The sequence below is a fragment of the Microcaecilia unicolor genome, chromosome 1 (assembly GCF_901765095.1).
Source record: "Microcaecilia unicolor chromosome 1, aMicUni1.1, whole genome shotgun sequence".
NCBI classification, from domain to species: Eukaryota; Metazoa; Chordata; class Amphibia; order Gymnophiona; family Siphonopidae; genus Microcaecilia; species Microcaecilia unicolor.
The window spans coordinates 362,715,276-362,736,576 of NC_044031.1; positions in this window are offsets into that span (position 1 = coordinate 362,715,276).

The window sequence follows — 21,301 nt, forward strand, 5'->3', positions numbered from 1 at the left end:
TCCCCGATTCCCTCTGGTGGTAATGTGGTCATTTAGGGCACTTTTTGGGGCCTTATTCGGGAAAAAACAGGGTCCAGGAAAAGTGCACTAAATTCTAGCTACAAACGTATACTTTTTTTCCATTATCGGCGAAAGGCGCCCATCTGTCCTCGGCCGATAACCACGCCCCAGTTCCACCTTCGCCATGCCTCCAACACGCCCCCGTCAACTTTGTACGCTTCCGCGATGGAGTGCAGTTGAAAACGTCCAAGTTTGGCTTTCGATTATACCGATTTATTCGTTTTTGTGAGATAAACGTCTATCTCCCGATTTGGGTCGAAATCTAGGCGTTTTTCTCTTTCAATTATAAGCTGGTTAGTGGTTGGGCAATTAGAGCTCTTCAGCTGAGGGGAGCTATGATAGTGGTACATAAAATACTGCGTGGAATGGAATGGGTAGATGTGAATTGCTTGTTTACTCTTTCCAAAAATACTAGGACTAGGGGGCACACAAGGAAGCTACTTACTAGTAAATTTAAAATGAAAGAAAATATTTCTTCACTCAACGTGTAATTAAACTCTGGAATTCATTGCCAGAGAATGTGGTAAAAGCAATTAGCTTAGCAGAGTTTTTAAAAGTTTTGGATAATTTCCTAAAAGTCCACAAGCCATTATTAAGATGGATTTAGGAAAATCCACTGCACATTCTAGGATAAGCAGCATAAAATCTGTTTTACTGTTCTGGGATTTTGTCACATACTTGTAACCTGGACTGGCCACTGTTGGAAACAGGATACTGGGCTTGACGAACCTTCTTACTGTCTGTGCTTATGTTCTTATGTCTTCGTACTGTGAAAAGGGCGGAAGCCATGTTGAGAATTATGCAGAAGGTTATACTTCTCAGTATAATTTAGAGGAGTGTGGTAGCCGTGTTAGTCCACTCTTAAGGTTATCAATAGAAATCAAACAAAATAAAACATGGAAAAGAAAATAAGATGATACCTTTTTTATTGGACATAACTTAATACATTTCTTGATTAGCTTTCGAAGGTTGCCCTTCTTCCTCAGATCGGAAATAAGCAAATGACATTTGCTTATTTCCGATCTGAGGAAGAAGGGCAACCTTCGAAAGCTAATCAAGAAATATATTAAGTTATGTCCAATAAAAAAGGTATCATCTTATTTTCTTTTCCATGTTTTATTTTGTTTGATTTCTATTGATAACCAGTATAATTTACAAATTGAGATCCTACCAGAAACTCAATTAACTTAGCAAGGAATGGAATATTAGCAATAGGTCTGAAATTAGAAACAGAGGTTGGATTACCAACAAGCTGTTTCAATATAGGCATCAGAACTATATTCCCGGCCTGACCCTATATTTTGAGAAAACCAACCCAATGTCAGTGCAGAGTTGACAAATAAACAGAAGCCAATTCAATAACTGACTGTAGAAGGATCTTTTAACAGATAAGATGGAATAATGTCTAATAGACAACAAGACCTCAAAAGCCTATTTAAGGGACTTAAAGAAGACTGTGAAATAGGTTCAACTTAGTGTAGTCCAGTCCAGTCCACAATCATCTATCAACTGCCAATTTAGATTTTTGCACATCGGACCCTGGGAGACTTCAAATGATTAGTTGAAACTTTAGAAGCAAAGTAATCAGCTAGTGCATCTGCACTGCAAAAGGGCCTGGCTGACTAAAGAAGAAAAATAAATGTTCCATACACGACCACGGACCACTTTACTTATCTTTTAAATTGACTCGCGATGATGGCTGCCTGCCCCTGCCTGCTGCTGCTAGTGCTCACCTGCTTCGACCATGACGCTCGCCTCCAGCTCCTTCCCAATGGCTTGGCTCCTGCTCACCTCCGACCACGCTCTCCAAGCAGCTCCTTTTCCCTTCCCGCTCAGACTTCCGCCCACCCTCGAGGAAACAGGAAGTACTCCATCAGAAGGCGGGCGGGAAGGCGGAAGGGAAAAGCTGGGGTGAGCTGCTGCACTGTCTGTCTTTCCGGGCGGGCCGTTGCTATCGTCGTCGTCCTGGCCTCTGGAGTGGGACTGGGAGGCAGGAGCTGTTGTCGGCGGGCTCAGCGGGGGGAGCGGGGGGGGGGGGGGGGGGGGGGAGGCGGGGAAGCGAGAGCGAGCGTCAGAGCGATGATCTCCATTCACGGTCCAGTCCAGTCCGGAGCGAGCAGTGGGCGGGATCGGATCACATATTAATGGATCATGCGAGCAGAGCAGCCGGGTCGACTCGGAGAGGCAGAGTTGAGGCGTGCCGCGCGGGGCTCCCCTAAGCGCGGGGCCCTATGCGGCCGCCTCGGTCGCCTCTGCCTAAGACCGGCCCTGATCCTGCGGTTCAGTTAAAGGTCTGGTTTACTCCCTAATTCAGCAGTGATAAAAATAGAAACTGCAAAACATTGGCTACCACTGGAGCAAGACCCAACTTTAAGTTTTTTTTGCTTTTTAACTATAATGATGTTTGAATGCAATTTATTTTGTACAACATGGTAGAGACTGAAATTCATTCACAAAAAGTTTTTTTTTAAATTTGTATTATGCTTTGAAAGTAATATCAAAGATAACTTTGATCAGATACAGAGCATCTAAGATCATGTAATGACTGCATCATAACAACACTCTGTAAGCCACATTGAGCCTGCAAAAAGGTGGGATAATGTGGGGTATAAATGCAATAAATTAAATAAATAAATAAGCATAAAAAATATTCAAATAAGAAACAATAACCAATAAATGAAACAAAAATTCAAATAGCTCATATATATTCCACAATGTGAAGAGACCAATATTACACAATTACCAGGGGAAGATGGTATAATAAACAGAAATAATCATTAGGGAAATAGCAAGTTGTAACTAGTAAACAATAAAGACCTGATACAAGTGAAAACTAGGTCAATGAACTACCTACGTCTGGTCTGAGTGGAGCGAACATCATGAAATATAGAGATCTTTCCTCCGATAAAATCAGAACCATTAGCTCTACAGTATAAACAAAGTAATGTTTCTTTATCTTGTAGGAGTACAAAAGTCACCAACAAACTAGTCCTTGTGATTACCGCTTTTTCAGTTGATTTTTGCAGTACACCAGTGTAGATTGCCATTTAGATAATGGCAGATAGAAAATTCTATGCATCTGTTTACTTATATGTATCCTTTAAGAACTTATAAAATAGAATGGGCTCAGGGTGTGGCAAGATGGCGGCATGATTCTAACATCATTTTTTCTTTTGTCCTGGAAGTTGAGCTGCTGTTTCTTATCTTTTTCTTTTTGTACTGATGCCACGTACCAAACTAAATGAGGTGGTGAAGTCTGTGCCCCCACCGGCTTCTACCTCCTTGCCAGTACAGCAGAGGGACAAATTCACTGTTTGGACTCCACAAGCGGCGTTGGGAGGAGTCCCTATTGCAAGAGAGGGTGGAGGAGTGCCTTCCTTACTGAGGCTGGAGGCATCGTTATCCTCCTGGTGATCAGTCCATCTGCGTTTCCAGTAGTTACAAGGGTGTTGTCTACAGAGCCCCTGACAATGGAATGTGCTGAAGCAGAGGCCTGCAAGGGGGGAGGCAGACATGGAGTTCCTGCTGTGGATAAGAAAGCTAGCACTGATTTGGCAATGCCCATGGAGGTAACACTGGATATGGTCTGGAAGGTCCTGCAGAGGATGGACTCAACTGTGGGAAAATCGACTCAGGAGCTAACCAACCTTTTGAGTAAAGTTGATTCTTTGGCACATTCTTTAGAGACAAGTAAGAAGAACATGGGTTAGCAAGTGGAATAAGTTAAATCTGAAGTTAAAGAACTTATGGAAGTTGTATCATCAGTCGTAAAAGATAAAATGGTGATTCACCATAAAACTGAGAATTGGAGAATTATAACAGGTGACTTAACTTGCGATTGTTAAACTTTCCCAAAGCCCTAGGAATTTCTCTTCTGGAATTATTTAAAAAAATATCTGTTGGAAAATTTGAAATTGCCTTTGGAAGCTATTCCTCCTCTTAACAAACTGTATTATTTGCATGATGCCTCTAATAAACCAGAAGATATACCTGGGTCTTTGAATATCAACAATCAGGAAATAAGAAAGATAATAAGGATAAAACTGCTGTTTTAGAGGAGTCCTTTCTGATTTGAAGGAATGATCAATGTTATTGGTCTCATTTATCTTTGAAGAAGATCTAAATGTGATTATGAGACTTTACTTTCGGAATAGTCATAAGCACATAAGTAATGCCATACTGGGACAGACCGAAAGTCCATCAAGCCCAGCATTCTGTTTCCAACAGTAGCCAATCCAGGTCACAGGTACAATTTTGTGGTCAAAGAATTTGGATTTTTCCAGATGTGACAAGGTCAACACAGGAAAGGCGTAAGATTTTTCTTTCGATGAGGGATGAAGTTAAGCAGCTTGGTGCTTCATAGTTACTTGTCTATCCATGTAAATGTATGATTTGATATTTAGAGGTTAAATATGTGTTTTTTGCTCCAGAACAGGTGAGATCATTTTTGGTACTGAAGAAAATTTCCAATGAGGTTGTGTCATCTAAAGGTGATTAATTTGAAAAGACGTAGATGTAGCATGCTATCCAGCTTATTTTCGAAAGTGTTCGCCGGCCATCTTCCAACATAAATCGGGAGATGGCCGGCGATCTCGGAAAAGCGGTGAAATCGGTATAATCGAAAGCAGCGTTTTTGACAGCATCGCCGCTTTCCCGTCGCCTCGCCAGCGAAGGATCAAAGGGGCGTGTCGCCGGAGAAGTGAAGGTGGGGCATAGGCGGGCATGAGCGTGGCTACCAGATGGCCGGCTTTCGCGGATAATGGAAAAAAAAGCGGCGTTAAGCAGTATTTTGCCAGGTTTACTTGGTCCTTTTATTTTCACGACCAAGCCTCAAAAAATGTGCCCCAACTGACCAGATGACCACTGGAGGGAATGGGGGATGACCTCTCCGTAGTCCCCCAGTGATCACCAACCCCCTCCCACACGAAAAAAATAAAAATAAAGCACTTTTTTGCCAGCCTCTATGCCAGCCTCAAATATCATACCCAGGTCCCTGACAGCAGTATGCAAGTCCCTGGAGAAGTTTTTAATGGGTGCAGTGCACTTCAGGCAGGCAGACCCAGGTCCATCCCCCCCCTACCTGTTACACTTGTGGTGCTAAGTGTTGAGCCCTCCAAACCCCCCCAACACCCACTGTATCCACATGTAGGTGCCCCCCTTCACCCATAAGAGCTATAGTAATGGTGTAGAGTTGTGGGGAGTGGGTTTGGGGGGGATTTTGGGGGCTCAGCACCCAGGATAAGGGAGCTATGCACCTGGGAGCTATTTTTGAAGTCCACTACAGTGCCCCCTAGGGTGCCCGGTTGATATCCTGGCATATCAGGGGGAGCAGTGCACTACAAATGCTGGCTCCTCCCATGACCAAATGCCTTGGATTTCGCCGGGTTTGAGATGGCCGGCATTTTTTTCCATTATCGCTGAAAAACAAAACTGGCCATCTCAAACACGGTGAACTCTGGCATTTGGCTGGGCTAAACCGTATTATTGAAAAAAGAGATGGCTGGCCATCTTTTTCGATAATACGGTTCTGTCCAGCTGTTGCGCCGCAGCCAAAATAGATCGCCGGCGATCTATTTCGCCGGCGATGTTCGATTATGCCCCTCCATGCCTTTTCATGTTTGTAACTATTTGTTATTTTTTCTTATTTTAAAACTCCTATATTACTAGCCGCTCCCCAGTTTGTGGTGGTCTAAGGAAGAAATGTTAATTTTTTTCTTTCTTTTTTTTCTTAAAGATTTTCTGTAATTATTTCTTTTCTGTATTGCTGGTACAAGCTGTATGCTTGGATAAATGTGTTAAAATTCATAAATAAAGAGCTTATAAAATAATTCCTTCAGTGTAGCAGTCATGGATTGAGGAAAGTTCAGCAATCTTAAATTTAATTGACAAGTACAGTTATCAAAATTCTCTAATTTCCTCTGAAATATCAATCTGTTTTATGGCACTCTAAGATTGTTTTACCTGCTGAAACTGAGATGAAAGTTCTTTCAGCTTAATCCCTTGATTTACTGACTTTTCTTAAATTCCTGCATCTTCAAATCATTGTCACTGGCTTCTGGCAATGCCATACAACATACTTTGTAGAATGACTCCAGCACAGACCAAATGGAGTCTAAAGTCACCTCTGAGGGCTTCTCCAGTGCAGGTATTTCCCAACCCTTCACTGGTATATCCTCCGCACGCACCGGCGAAGTATCAACACACTGTGCTGCTTCAGGTTGTAACTTCTCAAAATAGCAGGCAACAACAACCCTCCTTCAGCATTCAAAGTAAGGGGAAATCTTCCCTCCTCCTGCTTGCTGTTCCATTAATGAAATAGCTCAAAGTAGCGGTGGGACTACTGGGCTCACTAGGCTGTGTGACACCTCACTCACCAAATCAGAACTCCTCCTCAAGCCCCAAGATGTAGGACTAATCATACTGCAAAGTCTCCATCTGGGGCAAGTGGAGGAGTGGCCTAGTGGTTAGGGTGGTGGACTTTGGTCCTGGGGAACTGAGTTTGATTCCCACTTCAGGCACAGGCAGCTTCTTGTGACTCTGGGCAAGTTACTTAACCCTCCGTTGCCACATTGAGCCTGCCATGAGTGGGAAAGCATGGGGTACAAATGTAACAAAAAAAGGAAGGAACGCCAAGCTGGAGAGAGCCCGAACTTTGCCCTTCCTTTTCGGCATCTAAAAACCGAGGTACACCCTCAATATAAGAAAGAAAAATAAATCAGAAAACAGAGCGGTATGTTCAGTGTCCTCACTATTCTGTCATCTCGGCCCCCACAGGAAGGATTTTTATGCCAATGACTGAAATTGAACCATGGGATTACTCCCAGAGAATTTTCTGAGACTTTTTTCTTCCTGCCTCTTAAGAATTAAAGAATAATTTTGTTTGGGTTTGAATATTTCCTAGCTTCTGCCAGAAAGGAAGGAGGAGCTGATTTGCATAATACACTGCATGCTGGGAAAGTTATTTTTGTTTTAAAAGTTCTAGAATAAAATTAATCCAGGGCAAAGTACACAGAGAAGTTCTACATGCAAATCTCTCTCATGAATATTCATTGGTATATAACGCTCTAACAGTTATGATAAATGCTCTTTATTTTAAACACCCTATTCCAAATTGTTTCCTCAAATATCAAATGCCAAAAATCCCACATGCATACACTTTCACACTCATTCACATTTCATCACACCTTATAACCACTAACTAATACATCAAATCGCTATCTGTCCCACCAAGCCTAGGGTTACCATATTTTGTCCCCCAAAAAGGAGGACACATGCCCCGCCCCCACCACACACACCACTCCGCCCCCTTTCATACCCTTACTCTGCCCCCTGTCACCCTCGCTCCGCCCCCTGTCACATTTTCCTCTCCCCCTGTCACATACCCCGCCGCTCCCCTCCCCCTCCCCGTCACCCCCCTCCCCTTACCTTACTACTGCCCTGGTGGTCTAGTGACCTCTTCTGGGCAGGAAAGAGCCCCCTCTTTTCTGCCCAGAGTGCTGCCCTGCATGCTTCCTTCCTGTTGCTGATCCTCGGCGCCGATTCAAAATGGCCACCGAGAGTTGAGGTCTCGCGAAGTCACTTCAACTCTCAGCAGCCATTTTGATTCGGCACCGAGGATCAGCAACAGGAAGGATGCATGCAGGGCAGCGCTCCGGGCAGGAAAGAGGGGGCTCTTTCCTGCCCCGAAGGTGGAAGAGGTCACTAGACCACCAGGGCACTAGTAAATAAGGGGAGGGGAGGCTAGCAATCTGCCCATTTGTCTGGATTTCTGGACAAACAGACAGATTGGCAAAACCCGCCTGGCTGCCCGGACATGCCCTCAAAAAGTGGACATGTCCGGTTTAATCCGGACATATGGAGGGGAATAATTGAACGGTGTCGGCGAAATAGATTGCTGGCGATCTATTTTGGCGGCACCGCAAAAAGCTGGCCGAACCGTATTATCGAAAAAGATGGCCGGCCATCTTTCCTTTCGATAATGCGGTTTGGCTTGGCCAAATGCCAGAGTTCGCCGGGTTTCAGATGACTGGTTTTGCTTTTCAGCGATAATGGAAAAAAATGCCGGCCATCTCAAACCCGGCGAAATCCAAGGCATTTGGTTGTGGGAGGAGCCAACATTTATAGTGCACTGGTCCTCCTCATATGCCAGGACACCAACCGGGCACCCTAGGGGGCACTTCTAAAAATGAAAAAAATATATACGAATAGTTCCCAGGTGCATAGCTCCCTTACCTTGGGTGCTGAGCCCCCCAAATCCCCCTAAGACCCACTCCCCACAACTCTACACCACTACCATAGCCCTTATGGGTGAAGGGGAGCACCTACATGTGGGTAGAGTGGGTTTTGGGGGGGTTTGGAGTGCTCAACACTTACCACTACAAGTGTAACAGGTAGGGGGGATGGGCCTGGGTCTGCCTGCCTGAAGTCCACTGCAACCAGCAAAAACTGTTTCAGGGACCTTCATACTGCTGACAGGGAGCTGGGTATGACACTTGAGGCTGGCATACAGGCTAGCAAAACAGGTTTTTATTTTTATTGTTTTAGTGTGAGAGGGGGTTGGTGACCAGTGGGGGAGTACGGGGAGGTCATTCCCCATTCCCTTCGGTGGTCATCTGGTGAGTTGGGGCAACTTTTTGAGGTTTGGTGAAGAAAATAAAAGGACCAAGTAAAACCAGCGAAATACTGATTAACGCCACTTTTCTTTTTCCATTATGTGCTGAAGCCAGCCATCTGGTAGCCACGTCCATGCCCGCCCATGTCCCACCTTCGCTACACCGCTGACACGCCCCCTTGAACTTTCGCCGGCTCGGCGACGGGAAAGCAGCGATGGTGTCAAAAAATCAGCTTTCGATTATATCGATTTCGCCGCTTTTGAGAGAATGCCGGCCATCTCCCGATTTATGTCGGAAGATGGCCGGCGATCACTTTCGAAAATAAGCCTGATGGTAACCCTAACCAAACCTATTAACAGTTCTTACAGACAGCAACGTAATAGTCCATGAAATGGTTCCCACTTTCTACACGTATAAAGATACACCTGTGGGAGTAGTTCCCTGAAATAGTACCATGCAGTAATCAACCAATCAGATCCTTGTTCTCACGAGCCATTTCATCCATATATTTTATCCTTCAATTCAGTTAGCTCATACCCCTAAAGTTCTTTCATTAAAGGCTTCTTGGTAGAATAGCGTGTAAATCTTATGCAAACAAAGTTGGTGTGCAATCAATCCATCGCCACTCACAAACCGCCCCAGACCCTACACAGTCTGTGCTTCGCTACTTGAGCGTCATCAGGAGTCGGGTTCAATTAGTTAATATTCAGCACTCTCGGATACAAGACGGGCAGGAACTCAACCATCCACTTGCATTCACTCTCCAGTGAAAAACACCGGCGCATTGTGGTCACGGATGAATTGTCCAGATTTTGGACTATCTGGTTGATTACCGCATGGTACTATTTCAGGGAACTACTCCCATAGGTGTATTTTTATATGTGTAGAAAGTGGGAACCATTTCATGGACTATTATGTTGCTGGCTATAAGAACTGTTAATAGGCTTGGTGGGACAGATAGCAATTTGATGTATTAGTTAGTGGTTATACGGTGTTCCAGGGTCCAGAGTCATCCCCTCCCTCCTTCTGAGTTCCAAGGTCGTTGTCCCCTCCCTCCCTCTGAGTTCCAGGGTCGTCCCCTCCCTCTCTCACTCCCTCCCTCCAAGTTCCAGGGTCATCCCCTCCCTCCCTCGAGTGTCAGGGTGGTTCCCTCTCTCGAGTTTCAGGGCCGTCCCCTCCCTCCCTCCTTCCATACCCAAAATCTCTTCCTAAAGTGGTGTCTCTGTTTCATTTAAATCAAACCATAATCCTTCCAGCATTCTGTCCACCTGCTCAAACTGATGCTAACCACCGTCGACTGCATACTTTAAACTGTGTGTGAGCACTTACTCTATTTAACTTGCACAACATCACCAGGTCGCCCATCTCAAGTTCCTTCTTTCCAATGGCAATGGATAGCAGCTTGTGCCTTTTTCTATTATGGCTAGTACAAAACCGCATCTTCACCAAGTTTCCCTTTTACGGCCGATAATACTACCTCGACAACCGACGTGCTGCTGCTGCACAGTGCGCACTCCTCTGACGCAACTTCCTGTTTCCGGTAAGGCGGGATGCAGAGGAGGATTGGAGAGAGAAGTTGGGTCTTGTGTGTATTACAGAGGACGGGGCACCGTGACCAGAGAAGGAAAGCTGTGGGATTGTTACTGGGCGGCCGCAGGTATGAGTTTGACAGGGGGAGAGGTGCCATATCGCAGACAAAGAGGAGAATGGACAGATGGCAAATCATGGGGACGGGAGACTGGTCCCCTGAACGCATGTGAGGAGACCGATCCCCTGGCGTGTTGAGAGTGACATCATAATGCTACGGTGACATCAGCTTGTGCTACGGAGCCTAGCAGACCAACTCCGAAGAAGTCATGAACACAGGCAGCAAGACCAATAGAACGTTGGAGGTGAGAATTATTATATAAGATATTATTGAGTACAGTTATTAACAACTACGTTTAACCCAGTATTGAATAATGAATATTCATTGGGGAGATCTTGAAAACCTGACTGGCTGGGGTGCCTCAAGGACCAAGTTTGGGAACCACTGCTTTAACTCATATATTAATAGCCATAAACAGTAGTGTAATTATGCTTATTCACATCTGTTTAAAAGGTCAGGACTGAGTCAATTTTCTAAGCTCCTTTCCCAGATTTCTTCCAAACCCCAGCTTTGGATATAGTTGATTTTCTTCTGATCTAGTTCATCCATCTCTATTGCAAATAAAGGGCTAGATTTACTAAAGTGTGCAACCATTAGCAGGTGCTAATACTATTAACATATGTGAAGACCCATTTAAGAGAGAATGTAAAAATTAGAATTGAGATGTCCAGGTTGGGATGTGTGCAATTCCAGTAGTATTTTGGAAAATGATCTTTTGACATAGAGCCTGTTCTAAAATACATGCAGGAATGCATATATATGTACCAGCTACATGCAATGGGAACAATCATTTTTAAATTGTCAGCAATTAAGGTATCAACATAGGCAACTTGTCAGTATATGCTTGGAATAAACTCCATGAGCCCATACACCAAGCTCCCTCCCTGCCCATCTTCAAATCCTTGCTCAAAGCCCACCTCTTCAATGTCGCCTTCGGCACCTAACCATTATACTTCTACTCAGGAAATCTAGACTGCCCCAATTTGATTGACTGCACTTTTTGACCTTTAGATTGTAAGCTCCTTTGAGCAGGGACTGTCCTCTGTATTAAATTGTACAGCGCTACGTAACCCTGGTAGCACTTTAGAAATGTTAAGTAGTTGTAGTAGTAGTATATGTGTCAGCACTTTTAGAACCTAGATGTATATGTGTGCCATTTTGGAAACTGACACATCTAAATGCTTCCAATTAATTATGAAAGTCATAATTATTTGGCACTGTCAATCTTTTTTTTTTGGGGGGGGGGAGGAACAAACTTTGGGGGATTGAAGTGACACCCCTCCTGTGGAGCACTTCCTAAAATGGCTGAAAAATGGCTTCCGATAGTGTAGATGCGTGTTTTCGGCGCGAGCAGAATAATTTTTCAGCGCACCTGTAAAAAAAATGCCTTTTTTAATTTTTGCCGAAAATAAAAGTGCAACAAAATGAAAATTGCTGCGTGTCCATTTTGGGTCGGAGACCTTACCACCAGTCACTGACCTTGCAGTAAGGTCTCACACGATAACCGGGCGGTAATGGTCTGCGCATGTAAAATGCTGATTACTGCCTCATTACTGCCTGCGGTAGCTCAAGATTGAAGCATGTTGGGCATGTGTAGGCACCTATGCAGCTTAGTAAAAGGGCCCCTGAGAACTGATCACAGATATGCATTCCCCCTTCTGAAATAGGAAATACGTATGTATTTTTTGGTTCTACTTTAGTCCCTTCCTAACCATTCTCCCATGCCATAGTTACATAATGCACATTTACATGTTAAATACTGGCTTTTTATAATGGAATTTTCTGTTTGTTCAATATATGCTTGTAAATGCTGATATTTATCTGCATTGAAAACCTATTTATTTCAGCAGGCATTTGACAGTTGCTGATTCTGTGTTCAAGATGTTTGAGTTTGAGGTAGTCTGTGACAGTTTATGAGGCTTGTTTATATTGGGGTGTATGTGTAGATCTCTTTCCTTTAACTTAAGGCATTCCTTTCTGTTTTTAATTGATTGTTTTTAAATTGTATGTTAAGTGCCTTGACTCGGGCACGAAAGAGGCGTATAACAAATAAATAAATGATTATTGATAAAACAAGGGTCCCCATTGCATAAAATAAGACCTGCAGTAGCACTGTTTAGTAAATTTAGGACATAGTTTCTCATATGAAAAGGTATATTTTGTGTTAAGACTCATGATTGATTCCCTTTTGTGATCTGTATAATTAATAGGTATAATTAGGCAAAAAAAAAAATACAGCTGTTTTAAGCAATAATTAATAAATGCATAAAATTAAGAAAATATTTTTTCCTATTGACTACTTTCTTATGAGCAGTGTGAGGGAGAATAATTCCCATGTGTTTTTAGCAGAGAAAAGAAGCAGTAGGCTTTAGTACCTAGCTAAGCAGGACTGCTATGTGCCACTAAGTGTGATTAAGCTTCCTTTAGTGCAATGGTGACATCACTGATGGCTTAAAGCTGCAGCCACTCAAGAGCATTAAAATGCATTTCATGCTTGGCTTACTTAAAACTGCAGAGCTAAAATGTGCACCTTATTTGATGTTTTTCTCCCTGCTGTTAATTGGTAAAGAGATCTCTGACCTTTTTTAAATCTTTCCTACAATCCTTTAAATGCCCAGGTCTGTTAAACTGTTCAGCAGGAGATTCTCAGCAATTCCTCAGTAATATGAAGTCTTTTTTTTTTTTTCTTTCTTTCTTTCTTTGGTTTACATCCAAGTTGTACAGAAATCTGTGATGGCAGTTGTTATAGATATGCTGGTTTAATAACTTGTCAGCTTATAGCTGGTATCTCAGCAATCCAACATAGAAGCTTAACTTTCTTTTAGTAGCTTAAAGCATGACCAACTGCTTGTGCTTTAGTATTTAGTCATCAAATTCTACACATTTAAGATTTTCAAGAAATCTCTTTTTAATTCAGTAGGTAACATCTTCAGCTTCTGGTGTTCATTTTTGTTTGTTGTTCATTCAGAAGTTGTATCTTGTAAACCACTTATTAATCTAAAATGCATTTGTAGGAATCCTATTTGGAATCTTCATACTATATTTTTATAAGTACACTAGTAAAAAAGGCCCGTTTCTGACACAAATGAAATGGGTGCTAGCAAGGTTTTCCTCGGAGTGTGTATGTTTGGGAGAGTGTATGTGAAAGTGACAGTGTGAGAGAGAGTGAAAGTGTGAGTGTGTGTGTGTGTGTGTGTGAGAGAGAGAGAGAGAGAGAGAGAGAGTCTGGGTGTGAGTGTGTCTGTCTGAGTGTATGTGTGAGAATGAGAGTGTGTGCAAGTGCGTATGTGAGACACAGTGTGAGAGAGAGTGTCTGTGTGTGCGAGAGAGTGTGTGTGAGACACAGATTCTCTGTGAGAGTGAGTGTATGAGACCAAGCGAGTGTGTGAGTGACTGTGTGACACATAGAGAGTGAATGTGATACAGTGTGAGACAGAGTGTGTGAGAGTGAGAGTCAGAAAGACATTGTATGTGAGAGTCACTCTCACACACTCTGTCTCACACTGTAAGACATTGTATGTGAGAGAGAGAGAGTGTGTGTGTGAAAGAGATACCTCCCTTCCTCTCTCTCTCTCTGGTGTCAGCCCCCCCCCCTCTCTCTCTGTTGTCTGAGATTCTTGCCACTGCACCCAAGCAATTGGTGTGCTGGAGGAGGGGGCGAGAGAGAGAGTGTGTGTGTTGGGGGGGGGTGGGGGGATGTGTTTGGGGGGGTTCAGCTTGGAAGAAGAGGGGTGCGGGGGGTTCAGGAAGCGCTACCAGATGTGAGTGAGAGAGTGAGTGTGTGTGTGGGGGGGTTCAGGAAGCGATGCCAGATGACAGAGTGTGTGAGTGTGGTGGGGGGGGGGAGGGCAGGGGGTTCAGGAAGCGCTGCCAGATGAGAGAGAGAGAGAGAGAGTGAGTGTGTGTGTGTGTGTATGGGGTTTCAGGAAGCGCTGCCAGATGAGAAAGAGTGAGTGTGTGTGTGTGTGTGGGGGGGAGGGGGGGGGTTCAGGAAGTGCTGCCAATTGAGAGAGAGAGTGAGTGAGTGAGTGTGTGTTTGTATGGGGTTTCAGGAAGTGCTGCCAGATGAGAGAGAGGGTGTGTGTGTTGTGTGGGTATGTTGTGGGGGTTCAGCTTGGAAGAAGAGGGGTGTGGGGGGTTCTGCAAGTGCTGCCAGATGAGTGAGTGTGTGTGTGTGTGGGGGGCGGTTTATTAAGCATTGCCAGATGAGAGTGTATGTGTTTGGGGCGTGGGTTCAGGAAGCACTGGCAGAAGAGTGAGAGTGTGTGTGTGTGGGGGGGAGGGTTCAGGAAGCGGGGCCAAATGAGAATGAGTAGGTGTGTGTGTGTGGGGGGGGGGGGTTCAGGAACGACTGCCAGATTAGTGAGTGTGTGGTGGGGGGCAGGGGTTTCAGGAAGCGCTGCCAGATGAGAGTGAGTGTCTGCATGTGTACGGGGTTTCAGGAAGCGCTGGCAGATGAGAAAGAGAGTGTGGGGAGGGGGAGGGGGGTTCAGGAAGTGCTGCCAGATGAGAGTGAGAGAGAGTGTGTGTGTGTGTGTTGGAGGGGTGTGTGGGGGTGTGGGGGTGTTGGGGGTTTCAGCTTGGAAGAAGAGGGTGCTGCCAGATGAGTGAGTGTGTGTGTGTGTGGGGGGGGGGGGCATTTTATCATGCATTTCCACATGAGAGTGTGTGTGTGTGTGTGGGGGGGGGGGGGGATTCAGGAAGCGCTGCCAGATGAGAGAGAGAGTGTGTGTGTGTGTGTGTGTGTGTGTGGGAGGGGGGGGGGGTTCAGGAAGCGCTGCCATATGAGAGACTGAGTGAGTGAGTGTGTGTGTGTGTGTGTGGTGGGGGGGTTGCCAGATGAGTGAGTGAGTGTGTGTGGGGGGGAGCAGGGATTTCAGGAAGCGCTGCCAGATGAGAGAGTGTGTGTGTGTTGGGGAGGGGGCGTTGAGGAAGTATGGCCAAATGAGAGTGAGTGTGTGTGTGTGTGTGGGGGGGGGGGGAGGTTCAGTAACCACTGCCAGATGAGTGAGTAGGGGGGGGCAGGGGTTTCAGGAAGCGCTGGCAGATGTGAGAGTGTGTGTGTGTGTTGGGGGGGGGGCGTTGAGGAAGTGTGGCCAAATGAGAGTGAGTGAGTGAGTAAGTGTGTGTGTGGGGGGGGGGGGGGGTTCAGGAAGCGCTGCCAGATGAGTGTGTGTGTGTGTGTGTATTGTATAGTTTAGTTTTTGGGGGGGGGATCCTGCTTTGAAGAAGGAAGGAAGCGCCTCCTCAGCGCAATGCCCCCCCCCCCGCCGCCATCCCACCCACCGTGATGCACCCGCCCGCTGCCATCCCACCGTCGCGTAGTTTTGCTGACGGGTGACCCAAAATCCCGTCAGAAGTCCTGTGTTGTCTGCTGAGTCTCACTCCAGCGATCTTCGGCATTGCTTGCTAGCCTGTGCAGGGCGGGGTTCTGTGTGTCTGACATCCTGGACGTGCAGGACGTCAGACGCACAGAAGCCCTGCCTGCATACTACTACTACTACTACTATTTAACATTTCTAGAGCGCTACAAAGTGTACGCAGCGCTGTACAAACACAGAAGAAAGACAGTCCCTGCTCAAAGCATAGGCTCAAAGCATAGGCTAGCAACGCCGCAGATCGCTGGAGTGAGACTCAGCAGACAACACAGGACTTCTGCTGACGGGGTTTCGGGTCCCCCGCCGGCAAAGCAACGCGACGGTGGATGGCTTGGGGGGGTGGGGGGAGGTGTTGCGGGGGGTGTTGCACCTCCTGCATTCTGTGGGTGGGGCTTCTTTTCAACTGCAGCTTTGGTGGGTGGCTTGGGGGGGGGGGTTGGACCTTGAACACTGGTGTCGGAGTCATTTGGACTCCGGAGCTTTGGAGGTGGTTTCCCTCCAGATTTTTTCCGCGGGTGGGTTGGGAGGTTGGTAGGCTGTGTTTCCTAGGCAGGGGGAGGAGTAGGGAAACATGCTCCGCGTGTTTCCCTACTCCTCCACCTGCTTGGTTGCGATCCCCATTCCCTTCCTTTAGTTTACTGTTCTGAAGACAACGTTCTGACGTTTGACACGTGGGCGGGGCACGGGTCAGTGGAGTGGCTTCACCACCATGAATCCACGAACCCTTCAGGGAGTGATTGAGTGACTTCAGAACGTTGTCTTCAGAACGTTGAGGGTGAGTTTTATTATAGTAGATTTTAAAATTCTTATATACCATTTACAAAATTAAAAATGAAGTTGTGTGAAAAAGTTGGAATATACAGATGAGTAGGGATTTTAGAGCATGTACTAGTAACTGGGTAATTTTATAAAGGGTTTTTGTGTGTGTAAGTATTGTTATTGTCACATTTGTCACAATACACTAACATCCTCTTGGGAATGTACATTCTTTCATTCTTCAATTTTTTTTTGTCCATATTATTAAACTATAATAGTCCTATCACTTAGTAGATATTCATTCTCACTTGTATATTTTCTTTTTTGCTTCACTTGTGTTTATTCATCAATATTATTATGTATTTTAACTTATTATATATTCTTATTTATTTATCCTCTCATGCTTGTTTTGTTTCATCTGTGCCATTTATAATTATTATTTTTATTTAATATTTCATGCTGTGCTATATATATATATATATATATATATATATATATATATATATATATATATATAGTATTATTTCTCTGTGTTTAGACCACTGAGGAAGGCTTTGTGTCAAAACATTGCCCATGTAGAGTCAGCATATTTTGACAAATAAACTCTTGGCTCTCATTCCTTGTTTGTCTTGGTTATTTGGAACTCTCTTCATTTTCACCCCCGTTGGTGTTGCTTGACTGTTTGTAGAAATTATGAGGACCCCCTTTTTTCTTGCTTAAAACAAAACCTGTTTCACATGTAGAAATTTTTTTTCTAAAATTGGTTATTCATTATAAGTGCACACAATGGCAAGATATCATGTACTTGATGTGTGTGCTATATGTAGATGTTCCTTTGATGTAGTTTGGATAGAGCAGGGGCAGAAGTGTGGTGTACACGGTTATTTTATAAAATACCTGAGTACCCACATAGAGTGCATGCAGCTTCTGGGTACATGCAGGGCAATTCTAGGCACCTGTGTGACCCTTGTGCATGTGAATGTCTACCAGCTAGTATTCAGAAGCATTTAACCAGCCAGAATCAGGACCTGTTATGGTCCCGGGTCCAGTCCACAGAGGCAGTGGGTTCCCAAGAATACACAATCCACACGGGTTTGTATATATATATTTACATATATAGGCTCACAGCACTTAGTACAGGTAAATATTACAATGCTGTATCGGTGTGTGTATGTAGATGGGAATCAAGGAGCGAAAGGTAAGGATAGGGGTGTTCAGAGGAAAAGAGAGATGGAGAGCCTCAGGGTAGGGCTGAAGGAGAAGGGGGGGCCAGAGCCAGGTGCTCTGGTGGTTAGAGATGTGGGGGTGCAGAGAAAGAAGAACGAGCAGAGCCATGTGCTCTGACTTATATACCTAACAGGAACAGAGAGGGATCAAATAACTTCTTTCCTTCCCAGCCTTTGTTATCAGCTATTTCCTTTGCAAACTCCAGTTTAATTTCCTGATGTAAGGAAGGTGTGGACTTTCACAGGTTTTAATCTTTGAAGTCCCTAGTTTTGGAGCCTATCTGTCTGGCTTTCATTGTTCTCAGAGAGCCCTGGTCCCAGATGCCCAGAGAGGACAAAGGTGTGTTAAGTAGGGGTACTTGAGAAACAAAGGGCTAGCAGGCACCTGGGCAACATTTGGTCCATCTGCCATCCTCAGGGATTCCTGAGGGAGGGGGAGCTATCAGAAACTGGTTTCATATTAATCTAAGTATATTCAGCAATCCTGACAATAACCAGCAGTCCCCCACTGAATATTGCTGGTTAGCAGCTACCAGCTAGCCGGTTATATCGTGTAATGGCTATGTGCCGATTTTTAGCATGAGTTTGGCAGACATCTTTGGCTGTGTGTATAGATAGTATTTCTTTGGCCTGTTTGAACTTAATATGGATATAGAGGAGTGGTCTAACGGTTAGTGCAGTAGGCTTTTATCCTGGTATCATGGGTTTGATTCCCACTATAGCTCCTTGTGATCTTGGGCAAGTCACCTCACCCTACATTGCCTCAGGTACAAAAATTGAGATTGTGGGCCCTCTAGGGACAGAGAAAGTACCTACTTATAATGTACAACTGTCCTCTGCTTTGATCTTGATGGTTAAGCAGATTATAAATGCCCCCAAATCAATTTGAATTAACCAGCCAGATCCAAATATCAGCTTGACTTCTTAAGTTCAAACTGGATATCCAGTGCTGGTCACTGCAAATGACCCCCTACAATACAAGCACTTATACACAGATATGTTCACACACCCACTTAAGTGTTAGCAGAATACCTAAACCTATTTTCAATACCTGCTTAACTTTCATAGCACTCATTTGCAAGGGGGGGGGGGGGCATTCACAGGTGGAGCTCCCATTTACACATGTAGCTTACAGAATACTGTAACTTATGCATTGTCCTGCTTCATTTAGGCACTTGTACTTATGCCAGCTCTATGGCTGGTGTAACTGCAGATATCTAAATATTAGGCACACTGATATCTTGTTGGGCAGACTGGGTGGACCCTACAGGTTTTATCTTCCATCATCTACTGTGTTACTTTGAGATCATGTTATGCTAGGATTCTATAATGGAACCTAGTTGCATGGTTCTGTTATTGTATAGACTCCTATCATATATCCTTGGGCATCTAAATGGAAACACTCAGTTGTAGAATTGCTTCCTTATTTTACAAAGACTCTTATATTACCTTTATAAAATAGGCTTAATAAAGGGTGTGATTTTGGACTCTGTTCACTGGTGTACTGCTCATAAATTAGACCCTGTAGCTATATGTGGCAGCAGAGAAAGACTTACAGAAGCACATCTGGTCAGGTCTTCCAGGGATATATGTGTAAGTTTTACTAAACTGCATTAGGCATTAATGGATGCCTTACAAGCAAAAAAAAGAAACCTAACCTGGGACCTGCTAATGCATACAACCAAAAGAAGCACAAGAAGCCTTCACGATATGGGGCATCTCAATTGTACTTTATCAATCAGACCTGACACAGTCTGTATTTCGGCAAAGAAATGCCTGCTTCATGGTTCTAATGGTGGTATCACTATCCAAAGAAAACATGGTTTTACCAGACAACCAGACAACATGGTTTTACCAAAGGGAAATTGTGCCAAATGAATCTCATTGAATTCTTTGACTGGATGATCGGAGAATTGAATCGTGGACATGCAATGGACGTAATCTACTTAGATTTCAGCAAAGCTTTTGACACGGTTCCCCACAGGAGGCTCTTAAATAAACTTGCTGGGCTGAAAATAGGACCCGATGTGGTAAACTGGATTAGGAACTGGTTGACAGACAGACGCCAGAGGGTGGTGGTAAATAGAATTCGCTCGGAGGAGGGAAAAGTGAGTAGTGGAGTGCCTCAGGGATCGGTGCTGAGGCCGATTCTGTTTAATATATTTGTGAGTGACATTGCTGAAGGGTTAGAAGGTAAAGTTTGCCTTTTTGCGGATGATACTAACATTTGTAACAGAGTGAACACCCGGGAGGGAGTGGAAAACATGAAAAAGGACCTACGGAAGCTAGAAGAATGGTCTAAGGTTTGGCAATTAAAATTCAATGCGAAGAAATGCAAAGTGATGCACTTAGGGAGTAGAAATCCACGGGAGACGTATGTGTTAAGCGAGGAGAGTCTGATAGGTACGGACGGGGAGAGGGATCTTGGGGTGATAGTAGCTGAGGATCTGAAGGCTACGAAACAGTGTGACAAGGCGGTGGCCATAGCTAGAAGGTTGCTAGGATGTATAGAGAGAGGTGTGACCAGCAGAAGAAAAGAGGTGTTGATGCCCCTGTACAAGTCATTGGTGAGGCCCCACCTGGAGTATTGTGTTCAGTTTTGGAGGCCGTATCTTGCTAAGGATGTAAAAAAAATTGAAGCGGTGCAAAGAAAAGCTATGAAAATGGTATGGGATTTGCGTTACAAGATGTATGAGGAGAGACCTGAACATGTATACCCCGGAGGAGAGGAGAAACAGGGGTGATATGATACAGACGTTCAAATATTTGAAAGGTATAAATCCGCAAACGAACCTTTTCCGGAAAGGGGAAGGTGGTAAAACACGAGGACATGAAATGAGATTGAAGGGGGGCAGACTCAAGAAAAATATCAGGAAGTATTTTTTCACGGAGAGAGCGGTGGCTGCTTGGAATGCCTTCCCGCAGGAGGTAGTGGAGATGAAAATGGTAACGGAATTCAAAAATGTGTGGGATAAACATAAAGGAATCCTGTTCAGAAGGAATGGATCCTCAGAAGCTTAGCCGAGATTGGGTGGCAGAGCCAGTGGGGGAAGGCGGGGCTGGTGGTTGGGAGGTGGGCCTTGTTCTGGGCAGACTTCTACGGTCTGTGCCCTGAAAATGGCAGAAACAAATCAAGGTCAGGTATACACATAAAGTAGCACATATGAGTTTAAATTGTTGGGTAGACTAGATGGACCATGCAGGTGTTTTTCTGCCGTCATCTACTATGTTAGCATCAGGCTTATTTTCGAAAATGATCGCCGGCCATTTCCCAACATAAATCGGGAGATGGCTGGCGATCTCTCAAATGCGCCGCTTTCCCGTCACCTCGCCGGCGAAAGATCAATGGGGTGTGTCGACAGCGTAGCGAAGGCGGGATATGGGCAGGCATGGGCGTGGCTACCAGATGGCCGGCTTTCGTGGATAATGGAAAATAAACGCTGTGTTCATCAGTATTTCGCCGGGTTTACTTGGTCCTTTTATTTTCACGACCAAGCCTCAAAAAGGTACCCCAACTGATCAGATGACCACTGGAGGAAATGGGGGATGACCTCCCCGTAGTCCCCCAGTGATCACCAACTCCTTCCCACACTAAAAAAATAAAAATAAAAACCTTTTTTT